The sequence below is a fragment of the Triplophysa rosa genome, linkage group LG1 (assembly GCF_024868665.1).
Source record: "Triplophysa rosa linkage group LG1, Trosa_1v2, whole genome shotgun sequence".
NCBI classification, from domain to species: Eukaryota; Metazoa; Chordata; class Actinopteri; order Cypriniformes; family Nemacheilidae; genus Triplophysa; species Triplophysa rosa.
This window is the reverse complement of record NC_079890.1, coordinates 37,388,894-37,403,189: the sequence shown is the minus strand read 5'-3', so window position 1 is coordinate 37,403,189 and position 14,296 is coordinate 37,388,894. Positions and strand designations below refer to the sequence as shown.

General features: G+C 38.9%; 1 protein-coding gene across 2 annotated transcripts in view; it reads right to left on the bottom strand.

Moving 5' to 3' along the window:
- Positions 1-14,296, bottom strand: part of piezo1 (piezo-type mechanosensitive ion channel component 1) — a 66,349-nt gene that overhangs the window by 51,108 nt on the left and 945 nt on the right. The gene's annotated exons all lie outside the window — the stretch shown is intronic.

The following is a 14,296-nucleotide window of genomic DNA, read 5'->3' as shown; positions in this document are numbered from 1 at the left end:
TTGACTTACATTTACGCTTTTATCCAAAGCGACTTGCATTGCATTGTACTATACATGTTTCTGACTATATGTAATCCTCTGGGATCGAACCCATGACCTTGGCGTTTGCTAGCTGTGCCACAGGAAAGACTTGCATGCAGTAGTCTATATTTAATTTATGTATGACAACGAAAAGTACCATTGAGAAGAATAAATATCGAGTTTAATTAACTTGACATTACTGGTACTATATAAATGGTTTGGATTTACTCAAAAAGGTTTTGTCAACTTTACCTGCATTTCTTTTGTTCACACAACTAAATTGTTAATTGTAGAAACAACTCGTGGAACCGCTTGACGCTACTTTTTTATGTAAAACCATCACATCTTTTTTTTTTGAGTGCATACTGATGCCAAATATGTAAATGTATAAAAGGTCTTGTGGTACAGCTAAACAAAAAAGCGACTTGACAAATCTCTTGGCTCTTAGCAGGATTATCTGTTCCTCACTATGAGGAGGACGACAATAATATTTGCTACTTTTTCATCTCACAGAATCAACAGCCGAATCCATTTGTTCAACATGACCTCTGCGCAGATCTTTCATCATGTTGATGACGCTCTAACCCTCATTGTTCCAATCAAGCTGAGAGACCAGGTGACAAGCATTCTGGGAATAATTCCCATCCCTTTGAGGGTCTGCCAAGGCATGAGGGAGTTCCCTGTCCCCTGCCGAGACCAGAAGAGAAGGCTTCTCCCTGACACGTATTTTCCAGTCCATCCCAATAACACTTCAGGGTCCCCAGCGCTTCTCTGCTTCCCTCGATCTTTAAAACATCCCGCTGACTGAAACCTTTGTTTGACAAATCCGTCTCTGGCCACCGTCCATAAAGTTTCACAGAGCTGAAGGCTAGCGAGCTGCAACTACGCAGGAACAAAGACATACAGTGTTCCGCGAGCAAGGTCGCTCGCACGGCCTCATGACTTCACCAGAAAAACAGCCTATTAATGGAGGGGAGACTACGAAGACGGAAATCTCTGAGGTACACGTGCAAACGTGCGGTTCTTTGATAGCACTTTACGATATCAGGTTTCTCATAATGTGACAGAATTTAGGAGGATAGGAATCTCTCAGGAAGGCACCGGACCTGATGATGTCATCGAAGGCTCATCTGTGTTTTCACTGTGAGCACCGGTTCTCTGGTTTCCACCGGTGTCTCTGATCTAATAAGAGCACAGCAGGGGCTGATAAAACACTAATAAAAAGGAAGCAGTAGCAAAATACTGCGGTTATTTTTCTACACGCTCGGATTTCATCGACCACACATTATTTCAAATGTGTTTGGACTGTACAAGAAAGGAAAAGAAGAGACGTTTGCGGCTTTTCATTTACGCCTGCTGCTTTGAAGACGATATTACACATTTAAAAATTTGCGACGAGTGTACAGTTGCATTTTTATTTTTGATATACAATCTAGATTGTAGAATGAGAATGTCCTCCGTCACTCGCGTCATTCTGTATAAAAAATAAATGACTCATTATTAAAAGTTAACACATATTCCATCCAGAGCACCGCTTTTCTTAGAAATACCACTTCTCTCTTCTGTCTCTCTCTCTCTGGCTGTTCCCCTTCATCTTCTCTCGAACTACGTTCTTCCATTGCTTACTCTAGTCTCAAGTACCTGTCTCTTCAGCTGTCTCTTTAAATAAAACCACGTTTTAAACTATTTAAATAAAGATTTTTAAACAAACACTAATGCAAATTGTTAACTACAGTAATATTACAAACTTACATATTTACATACATTTTTCAGATTTGTCAAGATACAAACATCTACAATCAACAAAAGTAAGAGATTTTAATAAACACCTAGACATATTTTTGCAGGAACAACTCCAGAACGTACTGTCTCTAAAAACTTTGTAGATAGTTTATTATATAGATAAAAGCATCTGCTAAATAAATCCCTAAGTAAAATGTTTCAGACTCGTCCAAAAGCCAAATTATTTGAGCTATGCTATGCAACAAGTCAATGCTTATATTAGTTATTATAGTTTTGATTTTAGTTTTATTATTTAGTTTAATTCATATTTTAAATTAGCTTCTATTTTTAGATCTTTAGTTTTTATGTTAATTTTAGTTAAAGTTTTAGCAATTTGGTACATGCTTTTATTTGTTTATTTTTTATGTTGCTATATAATATTAATTAATTTCTATTTTAGTTTTTGTTTATTATTATAATTTTAGTGCTTTAAACTTATTTCAATTTATTTTTGAGGCAACATTTAAAGTTTTTCCCCATACTTTTTTGGTCAATATTTGATTTGATTTCAATGAACAGAGACGTTTTCAAAATTTTAAAGGGGTCATATGGCGCAAATACGTGTTTTTCTGTGTCTTTGGTGTGTTATAAGTTGCCCATGCAGTACAGTATTAGTTACAAAATTAAAGTGTCTGAACAAAAGATGCATTCTATCTAAAAGCGAATGCTCACCCAGACCTGCCTGAAACACCTCATGTAACCACACCCCCACAAATCTTCGTCAGTTGGTGGTATGATTTGACTGAGACCGCCCAAATGTATACTCAAGTAAGGTGGGCGTACCTGTCAGTACAATTGAAGAGGAACCTGATGTTCCAAATATGGTCAGAGGCGTCACATTTCCGTCACACGCTTGCAGTATTCGACCAATCACTACACACTGGCTAACTGGCCAATCATAGCACACCTCGCTTTTCAGAGCCATGAGCTTTGTAAAAAATCTGCGCGTTGCAGAGAGGCGGAGCAAAGAGGAGATACAAACATGCACGGTATGTGGAAAATACAGCGTTTTTGAACCTTAAATCGTGTAGACACATTGCATTACATCTAAAACAAACCATAATATTTGTTTTAGCCGTGTCATATGACCCCTTTAATTTTAGTAAACTAAAATAACCTTGATATGAAACAACGAAATAACTCTCTGAAGTCTCGTGAGCTATCAAAGAGAAACCTGTGAGTCCTGTAATGTTTCTGTGTGACGGAGGTCATACGTGTGCTCAGAATGACAGCTCTGTCCAGCACTGAACGGCTTTATGACACTGGATGGCTGTAGGAAATTATGGTAATTTAGGGACTGGAAAAACCAACAGCCACGCCACAGGACTGGGATCAGCACAGACCTGTTCGAGACAGACGGACACAGCGAGACTGCATGAATGTGTGCGTGGACCAACCGTGACTGAAGCGGATGCCTTTCATTCATTCATTTAATTTCAAATCATTCGTTTTAATTCACTTCTCCAATCCTGTACCCCCAAACGCACATATCCTCACAGGCTTTGTCATTTGTGTGGCAGTCATCAAAATAAAAGGTTTTACAAAAGTTTTCTGAACAATCACCCATCTGTCATTAGTCAAACAAACAGGTTGTCCCGCCTCAAACTCATGCCATTAGTTGAGTCAACGTCGCCGTGTTGGGCTGGTCAAACAAACATGTTTTTAAAACACAGCAGTGTTTACACTTTAAGTACAGTAAATCACTATAAATGGCTTATTTATAGCTGTCTGTGCATACTACAGTGGGAGTAGAGGAAGTATTTTAACATTGAGAAATTGCACTTTAGCTTTCAAACAAACCATGTGAGCGTTGAAACTATATTTTATGTATATAACCTTAATTGACACAAATAAAAATGTATGAATGAAAAGCTAAACCCTGATCAAACCAGACATCTAATGTGTGTTTGTTGTGTCAAATGCACCATTAAGCCACTGGTAGGATTTGGTTATTTCAAAACTTGTATGTCACTCTTTTTTCATGTGGAACACAAAAGAAGATATTTTGAGAAATGTCTTATACGATGGAAGTCAATGGGGACCAATGTTGTTTGATGGCTGACATTCTTCAAAATATCTTCTTTTGTGTTCTGCAAAAGAAAGAAGGCCATATCGGCTTGAAATGATATAAGTGTGAGAAAATGATGAAAGAAGTTCATTTTTTTGACACTTATTGAAAATGCAAACACAGAGCAAATTCATACAGTATCTAACAGACATGGGGTTTTTAGCATGCCCAACTCCTTCATGAAAATGGCCTTTGTCTCTAAACATGCATTTGCAGCCCTTCATACCTGTGGACTAAACACATGAATAAGTTTTAATCAGTCACGGCGAAGCTCATGGTCAGACTCGAAGATGACGTCTTGTCTTATGTCTCAGCATGTACTGTTGACAATAAACAGGAACATGAACAACTTATCTGCTTCTCAGCAATGTTACCCTGACGTCTGCAAGCCTTTCCAGATGGTTCAGAGTGTCTATATACCTTCTCAACGTTACCTATTTGGCATTGGCACCAGCCCTCAAGCCAGCGTACCATCAGCATCCCCATTTTTTCACAGAGTTGTCCACTTGTTTCGAGCTGGACAGTGCGTTGGAAACATCAAATATCTTCATCATATGTGACCCTGGACCACAAAACCAGTCATTAGCTCAATCCGTTACGCATCATCTGAAAGCTGAATAAATGAGCTCTCCATTGATGTATGGTTTGTTAGGACACGGCAATATCTGGCCGAGATAAAACTATTTGAAAATCTGGAATCTGAGGGTTGTCCATCCTGTTATATTTGATGTCTGACATGCTCACCAATTTGCGTAAGCATTTATCACCAACAGCACTAACTGAACAGAGAACTAGCCATTTGAGGTTTCTAGCTCTCATTGTAAACCCGTGCAGCCCACAGCCAACTCAAATACGCAGCTGTCTGCGCAGATTAGCATTGCACACGCAGTCAATTTCATATAAACACGGCACACATGTGCCTCCCGCTGTCATGACAACCACACGAGAAGCTGTTACGAACCAAGGCCGCCCTTTAGCCCACAAAGCGCGGAAAAGCGAAACACGGAAAAATAAATGCAGCCAAGCCAACGCTATGATTCTCTGAACGCGAGATGCTCAAGAACATGTGGATATGGGCGGCTCTTATGCTGTAACAAGATCTAGGCATCTGTTCTCACCACCGGTGATCTCATTCTACTGCTATGTACAAGAAAACCTTCCTCTTCTATTCCTTTTATTAATCCAGTTTCATCCAACCCCCCGTTACGAGTGTCAAATGTTCAATAATCCCGCATTTGAATTCTGTATGGGTCAGTTATGAAGAAATACCCTCAGTTCACTTTGTGAATCATTAGAAGTGTTTACACTGAGTTTGGAGGTGAATTCAGTTCTTGGAGAGGCGTGTGATCTAGAGATGAAGTGTGACGTTCTTCCAGCACTGCCGTTCCCAGAGAATATCTGGCTTTTACTCCAGATACCGCTGAGAGTTCTCCAGTGTCTCTCTTTGATTCAGAGACGCGGTCTCACAGAAATGAAATCATACATTTGCTAAAGACATTAAAGGGCAGAATTTAGCGGATGAATGCAAAACGCTTCAATGCACAAGCTGGGTCACAGGACAACACACCACAAAGATCTCAGACTTCTATCTAAGACCTGCACTTGCACAGTTTACATCCGACAGAGTTAATAAATGTTATTATTAGTGGTGTTGGAAAAAGGCATGAAGAGCCATTATTGCAAAACCAATCAAAACCTTTCATTTGAAAGTGATAAATCATGCATCTTAAAGGGATAATTCACCCCAAAATAAAAATGCTGTCATGAATTCTCGCTCTAAAGTTGTTCCGAACCTGTATACATTACTTTGTTTAGTTAAACAAAGATATTTGTAAGAATGCTAGCAACTGAGATTTCTGGGGCACCATTGACTACCATAGTAGGAATAATTGTTGTATCTTTTTTTTTTGTTCTGTATTTTTTCTGTAAATTTTGCAATTTATTTTATATTTAATTTATATTAATACATATTAATATTTTTATTGTAAATCAATTGTATTGAATTACATTAAAACTACTCAACAGTTATAGATTCTTTGCGGAGATCTACCGGAAGTTAAGTTTGGGTAACGTTTGTTTTTGTGGTTGCTGCTGAAACTGATTTAAACCACATTTTGTTCTAATGATATGTGTATGCAATATAAACGATACTAATAGTAGGGCTTGGGCGATATATCGTGCGATTCTTATGCTCTCCAAAAGCCAGAGGGCGCTCTTGCACAGAAACTCAGAATATGGGAAACAGAAGAAGAACGATTAGTTCCAGGAAATGCCAATGCTCATTTTCTATCGCTGTTCTTCAAACCTTTTCAGGTATTTTCATGATAATAAAGTATATTTATAGTGATGGTGTTTGACGAGTGTTGCTTTTTCAAATGTACGTTATAAACGACTCAATCTCATAGTGATTTCAGATCGAGCTGTACTTCCTACTGATCAAAGAGCCGTAGTTCACGGAAGAGCTGTACATAAAACACAGAATCGATTTCAGAATCGATTTAGACATGTATAATTAGCATGAATCGCGATATATATATCACCCAGGCCCTTTTTATGCCTTTTTATACTAATAGATTTCTGATGAAAATAAAATTGGATACATAGCTTATCACTCATTATACTGATGATAAAACAAGGCATAGATGAGCTAACTATGTGATGTTTCAATACAGTATTGTAGCAAACATATACACAGACATATTGATTGCAGTATGGTTTAAATACAAGCGTTTATAATCATGCCTAAGGCTCTTGATTTGTGACGCTGTGTGTGGCGTGTCCCGCAAGAAAACAACACAAACAAGTGTGCACGTCAAAGCCGAGGAATAAATCAGGTGTCACTGTTAACATGTGTGAAACTGTTCGAGATCTCCATCTGAGAGGAAACATGAACCAGTCCACAAATCATCAACGGTCATGACACCAGATCCAGGCATGTGCTGAAACTCGATTCTGTGTCCTGGCAAGCGAGGACGCCAGCGTTTGTGAAACAGTTTTTCAGTCTATAATTAGAGAAAGAGCTTCAGACAGATGCACACGGTCTTCAGAACTTCCTTTAGAAACTTCCCCTGAACGGAAACAGTGTGATATAAAGGTGAAAGTAAGAGGTACGACAAAACAAATTCACAAAAATGATTCAAATCTTAAAACTAGTCATGGTGTGACTGTTGGCAGGCTGCTCATTTTAGGCGAACTTTGAATTTGAATCCAGTATAAACGTATAAGACAAAATATATTTTTGCATGACGCCCCGCAGTATAAATGCAGTCTTTGACGCCGCCCAGACACGACGAGATATCCAAACAAGTCTCGCCATGTGGAGTTGAGCGATAACACACCCTCACTATTACAACAGAGGAGATTGTCTCACGTTTACCTCTGTCTCCTGAACCCACGCTGATCTTTCGTAGTTTTAATGTCTTTCACATGCGCTCAGACTGACACACTCATGCTGACAGCACACACAGTCACACGGTGACGGGGTGGATTCGGTTGCACCATCTCAGTTCAGCCCAAAATCTTTGGCTTGGGCAGAACAATGAAGCAATCTTTCATGAAACTGACTCCAACAAAGACAAATTTGTGAGGGTAGCACAGTGGTCAGTGTGGTTTATATTGTCTCGAGATCTGATCTAAGCAGACTCGCAGACGGCTGATGCTGGAAGTGAAAGTAAAAAGCGACGGGCTTGTTGATGCACGCGTGAGGAATTTGGACAGAATGCCACGCGCATCTCACCTCTCTCTGAATAACCAGAGCACACAAGAAGATGGCAAACTTTTGTAGACGTTTTTGTAGTCACTTCAGTTCTCGTACCTGAAGATTTGAAAATGCTGTCTCCTCTCAGTTTAAAGAGTTTTCTAGTTTGATTCTATGTGTATTTATACACAAAACGGTGCTCATAAATATACAGTATATATACTGTTTGCAAACAAGTCAATAAGCAGGCTAAATGACAATACAGGTTGATATCTAAATGTTTTACTTCCACTGTGGAATCGAAACTGGGAATCAAACGATTCCCAACGCTAGACAAAAGTGAAATATTTGTTGGAATCATGATGCCTGCTCGACATCGTCATGTCTGTCAGCCATCGGCGATGGACGATGGCATCGTCTGTCGGCCCAACTCAAATTCTTAATCTCATTAGTTAACGCAACAATAAAAATGACCCAGGTTTAAGCACCTATAATATTGATTAAATACATATAGAAACACATTCTCACACGTGAAAGATTATCCCATTTCTTCAGGAATTCAAATCCATGCAATGTTGTGGCATCTTGATTGATTTTACTGTGAGTGGTGACAGTAACTGAAACGTTGACCATTCCAAGATGGCAGACGTGCCGACGTGTATGAACATACGTCTACATATCTATGGTTGGACCACCATGAAAAAGTAGTGCGAAGTGAGAAACTCACAGACAGCAGATGTGTAATCATACTGTCAATATAGCAAATATAAACAAGACATTTTTATTTATAAACGAATAAGTTAAATATAGCCATTTGGCAAGGGACAGGCGCATGGCATCTACAAACAAATGATGCTAAAGCTTTTCTCAGAACCAACTTCATATATTCTGCAATCACCCTCGTTTTCAAGGGACAGTTCACCCAAAAACGAAACTTCTGTCATCATTTATTCACCCTCGGATTGTTCCAAACCTGTATCATTTTTTATAAAAAAAACTGATCTGCTTAACACAAAGAAAGATATTTGGAAGAATGTCAGTAACTAAACAGATCTCATCCCCCCATTGACTCCCATGGGATTTATTTTCCCTACTATGGTAGTCAATGGTGGCCAAAAACTGTTTGGTTACAAGCATTCCTCCAAATATCTTTGTGTTCAGATTTGGAACAACTCGAGGGTCAGCAAACCTAATTCTAGCACAAGGCATTAGCATGACATCACTACAGTCATGACATCATTGAGTCTATGGAACTATCCCAGCCAGTTCTCCCACAAAATGCTTACAGTAACAAATGAATCAAAAGGTGTCACTGTAAAAATGATCTATTTGCTTGTCATGCAATTTAAGTGCACATTATTCGTTTCCCAACTGCCAATTTATGAATTTTACGAGGGGCATCTGTGATTTCAACACTCAATGGGTTTTTACACTCTTTCAACAGTTAAAACAAAGTCTACATCACTACATCACACTCTTAATAGCACAATTAACACCTCGCTAATCTTCATCATTATGTGTTGATTTCATCATAGTAAACCAAACGATCATTAAAATTATTGTGTTGAGCAATAAGGCCATTCTGAAATCCTCTGTTAAACTTCCAGAGAAAATAATTGGTGTCACTTAAAATAGTAGGCAGTATTTAGTGTGTAGTGTGTAGTGTGCAGTGAGCAGAGCGCACACACTTCGTTCAGAACAATGTCTTCACAGTGTGCTAGTTTACCTGCGTGTGAGAACAGATTTACACATCACAAGCTATTTTGGCAATATGCTGCTTAAACAGAACGCGTCCGTTTCTATTTCCAGGCTCGTACAGACGTTTGGGCCGCGCTGTTTCCTCATCGGCTTGAATTACATTTTTGAAAAGCACCGCAGACCAACTATTTTCACTTCCCAAAACAGAAAAAAGTAGCAAAATGCCACCACAAGCTCTCAGACGTTAATTACAGACGAGGCAAACGCTTGGGTTTATATTTTCAGCCAGACTCATCTTGGCAGAATTCATTCCGGCGAAAAAACTGTGACGTATAATTATACTGCATTTATGATGATAAAGGAGTAAAAAAAGAGAAAGAGCTGCATACCTGATGGGGGCGGCGGTAAAAGGATCGTTAAAATGCATCACCCCCGTTGCCTCACATAAATATTCGGTTTTACAAAGGAGTTAAAAAACAAAATACTGTACATCTACACAATGGGTACGTACAAAATGAGGAGTTCGGGTTATGCTTAGTATTTACTATATCACAAGAAAGTGATTTTCAAAATCAAAAATCTACCATTGTGCCTCAAAACATGAGCTTTATTAGAAAATGAAGTAATATTATGACGCTCCAGAAATGCTTGAGTATTTCCGGAGTGTGTGAGTATTTGGGAAGTCCTGCACCAGGTGAAGGAAACACAAACAATTGTTTGTGTTCTCGTGTAGATCAGCAACTAGTACATTGTTTTACGTCTCATGTAGAAATCACCACACACACACACACACACACACACACACACACACACACACACACACGTTCACATGTAACAATGGGTCTTCAACAGAATGACCTTTGAATTGTTGGTGGAAGCCCTGAGCACCAGCGCTCCCTCGGCTTGACCTGCATCCTGTTTTGATGGAAAATTTACCATTTTCCAATGATCGGCTGCTAGCAGCAGTACAACACTGGGCTCCGGTTGAGTCCCGGTCGCCGACAGTAAAACAAACAACCATTATCAGCGTACACTGCTGTGAGGTGACGTGAAATACACACTGACAGTTAGTTATTTCAGACTGATCTTTAATCAGCATGCTAACCGAAAAATTCAGATTTCATTTTGGCCAGAGGTCCACAGTGTAACCACCAATAACCACAGTAACACGCTGTGAGATGTTATTATCAACAAGGTGTTTGCTTTTACGAAGTAGTATGACGATGTTAGCCTTAAAGAGACAGTACACCCAAAAACTCTGTCTATTCAAAACCTGTTATGACTCATTCTTCTGTGAAACACAAAATAAAATATTTTGAGAAATGTCACAGTGATTTTGCGCTTATACAATAGAAGTCGATGGTGTTGTTTGGTTACCACCATCGTTCCCCAAAATATCTTCTTTTGTGTTCGGCTGAAGAAAAAAATCATACAGGTTTGAAATAAATGATGCAAATTTTGAGTAAAATGTCCCCTTAGGATAGATAAACTAGCATGCTCCAAAACACTGATAACATTTACATTTATGTCAAAGGCATTTAAAAAGTCAAGTTCTTTCAAAGTTTTTGCCAATATGCATCCACGATTTTAATGACAGCTTCTCTCACATCGCTCCAAAAGCAACTGATGGCAATGTGCAATTTATATTTCTAATCTTTAAAACATTTAACTGACATGGAAAAAAAGTATTAAAATGCAAAACATTAAATTATGCAAGTATTAAATAATTTAAAAAAACACGTTTTTGTCTGGGGTAAAATATGCAATGACAGATTAACCTGAACAGATTCATCGTGTTCAAATACAGTGAATCATGCACCGTTGACTGCGTGTTCTGCTAGGCAACTGTACAGACAAAATACACAAACACAACACGTTATGACATGAATAACTGCAGGGTCACTGTTCTAGCTTATTCACTAGTAGGTATATCAAGAAAGGTAATTTGCTCCGGTCTGGTCACAAACAACCCTTTTATTAGAGACTACAAAAGTGTATAATGCTTTTCCCTGGAGCTACAGGAATTAGCCAAACGATGAATTGTTAAAGAGGATGAACCGCAGAGCTGCTGAGCTCTGTACACAAGTGAGTTTGCCGTTGCGCTGATACACTGACGGCGGTGAAGAGCACTTTAGCACGGTTTGCAGAAAGTGGACTAAACTGAACTCTTGTAACGTACGACGTGAATAAGAAAACTGGCGTGTGCACACAAGCAAAACAGCTATAGAAAAGTGCTATATTTCGCACTTAACCCATTAAGTAATTAAACCCAGCAGGTATAACATTGACGACTGAATACCACATTTTACACCTACTGTACTTCAGTTCGTTACCATCTGCCTTTAAGTCATATCGGAATAACTATTTACATAATGAGTGCACAGGCATGGGTAATATATCATAATACGTGTTTTTTCTTCTTCTCGTATTCTAGTATTCCTGCTCATTACATATTGCTTTTATACGAGTAAAGATTTTAGTTTATGGATGGACCTTCATTCTCACTTTCAGACGTGGCTATAAAACACTCAGAATCCCTCGAGTGAGTGTACAAGGTCCAAACTGAGACGTTATTTTGGTTAGGTCTGCGCAATATATATGGAAATAATCGAAATATCGCAAATGTGCATATATTTTGCAAAAACAGAATTACTTTAAAAATTCAAAAAGTTACGTATAGACCACTTTGGATGACATAAACAACGCTGAACCAAAGCTGGTCCAAAAGAACTTCCTGTTTCAGCTTTTCAACACTATGCAATGGTTGAACAAAGTGCAACTAACAGAACATTTTTAACCGAATCAAAGTTTTAAACGAATATCTTAAAGTTTCAATTATATATGTGAGATTTTAAAAAAATAAAACTGAAACCGGAAGTGCTTTTGGACCAGCGTTTACATCTTGCGAAGTGGTCTATAGTCTCTATAGTTTTATATGATGCAGATAGAAAAATAAATATTGCATCGCATTTCAAATATCGCATTATTTAACATGCTATCGCATATTTCATTAACATCGCACAGCCAGAGATGCAAACTTTCCAGCTTCGAGCCAACGGCAGGCATGCTGTTCAGTGGTCCTCTGTACAGTGACAGAAGAATGGATAGCACAATAATGTAATAAGGTCACCCTCCTTCACGGCAAAACTGAAGAACTTGGATAAACTGAGCTGTTAAGACAAAAGAAGTTTGCTGAAAGCTGTAGTATTGAACTCTAATAAATGGTTGCACTGTTGCAATGGCAAACCACGTGGAGACCTCGCGCAAATCTGTCTGACCGCATGCGTGAGATTGAGGAGAACCCGAGACGCACGTTGCAGTCTCGATTCTTCCTGTGTGCCACACGAGTCCCACATGACACGAGAAACCACATGTTCAACAAATATCCTGTCAACCGCTCGAACTGCTAACGTTTACCTGCACAGGACAGTTTTACATGCATGAAACACGCCAGGATTTCTGCCAACGCGGGTTTTCCACTCAATTTCAGGAGGGAAATGCTGTGTGTGGAAAAAGAGCCTAACTGGTCCACACAGAGCTGGCTTTTTCAGACCACACTTCAGCCGAGGATAATACATGTTTAAACAATGGGAGAAACCATGTATAATTTGAAAAGGGAGCTAGTGACCCTGCAGGCCGGGTGTCGGCGGTCTTTCCAGGACTGAAGTTATACAGCGAGGGGCTACGTGCTTGGAGAAAGTTGTTTGCGAGAGACAAACAGTCATGAAATGTCTCTATAAATACGCACGTTCTTAGTGTCTTAGAAATGTCACGCAATGTTTAGTCGTAAAGCCTGAGGGAAACAGTTTAGTTCAACACGCAAAAGTGTGTGCGACCCATTTTTCTTCTATGTGACATACATAAACAAAAAGCGCTGTCTTTAAGGGGCCATATGTTGAATTCATTCTGGATCAAGTTAACAAAATGGATCAAATAAGCAATGTAAAGTACAGACGGCATGAGCCAAAGACCAGGATCACACACAGCAAAATCGCCAGCGTTAAAAAAGTTCAAATTAACTCTCAGTGTGTATATATATATATATATATATACATATATATAATCCACACTTTAAGAGTGTGGATTATATATACACTATGAGTGTTAATTTGACCTTTTTTAACGCTGGCGATTTTACTGTGTAGGGTTAAAAATGACTCCACGGGAGGTTTACGGACCACAAAAGCATTCCGACTTGCAAGGATGAAACGAAATAACGCAGAAACATGGATGAGTGGGAGAAGAAAGAACAGATGTGAGCTGTAATGTATCATGTATCTACTAAGTTTAGGTCCAGAGGAAGTGCGCTGCTCGGGCGTGTCTCTTAAACAAACACCTGATGAATGAGGTGAGCTCACTCACTGCAGTCTCAACACAACGCATTCCTGCAATCTCTTATTCCCAAACATAACGCTACAGCTGATGTTCAGAGAGACTAATTCCGTCGCATAAACCATTACTTACTTAACTGTCATCACAGGACAAGCTCTGCTATGCCATCTAAAATGACAAAAAACGTTTCTTATTCCTGTCCGTCATTCATGCAGCATATGAAATCATAAACCAAGAAGCCATTTTTTAAATCCCATGCTGGGTCTTTAGGATGAGCTACAAAAGTGATCTAAGAAATGATGATAAAACATACAATATCCCATAAATGTATATATATTTAACCTTCATTCGTGATGTTCTGGTCATTTAAATTAATTTAAAAGTTCACGCGCCTGTGTTACTTGTCAACAACCCATGTACGGTGCAGTCTAGACACGCCGTCTATCGCTTGCTTTTGCCTCAAAGCTGTTACCCATTCACTGTAAACAACAAGTAATACCTGACAACGTAAATATTTAACACGACATTCAACATGTTGTATTAAGTTATTAAAACAGTTTCATCACAGAGTACTCTGTCCTCATACAAACCCTTAAAGATTAGATATTAAATCAAGAAAACCAACCTTGGAGAAAAGTTAACATTTACATTCTTGCATTTGGCAGACACTTTAATTCAGACTTAAGTGCATTCAGTAT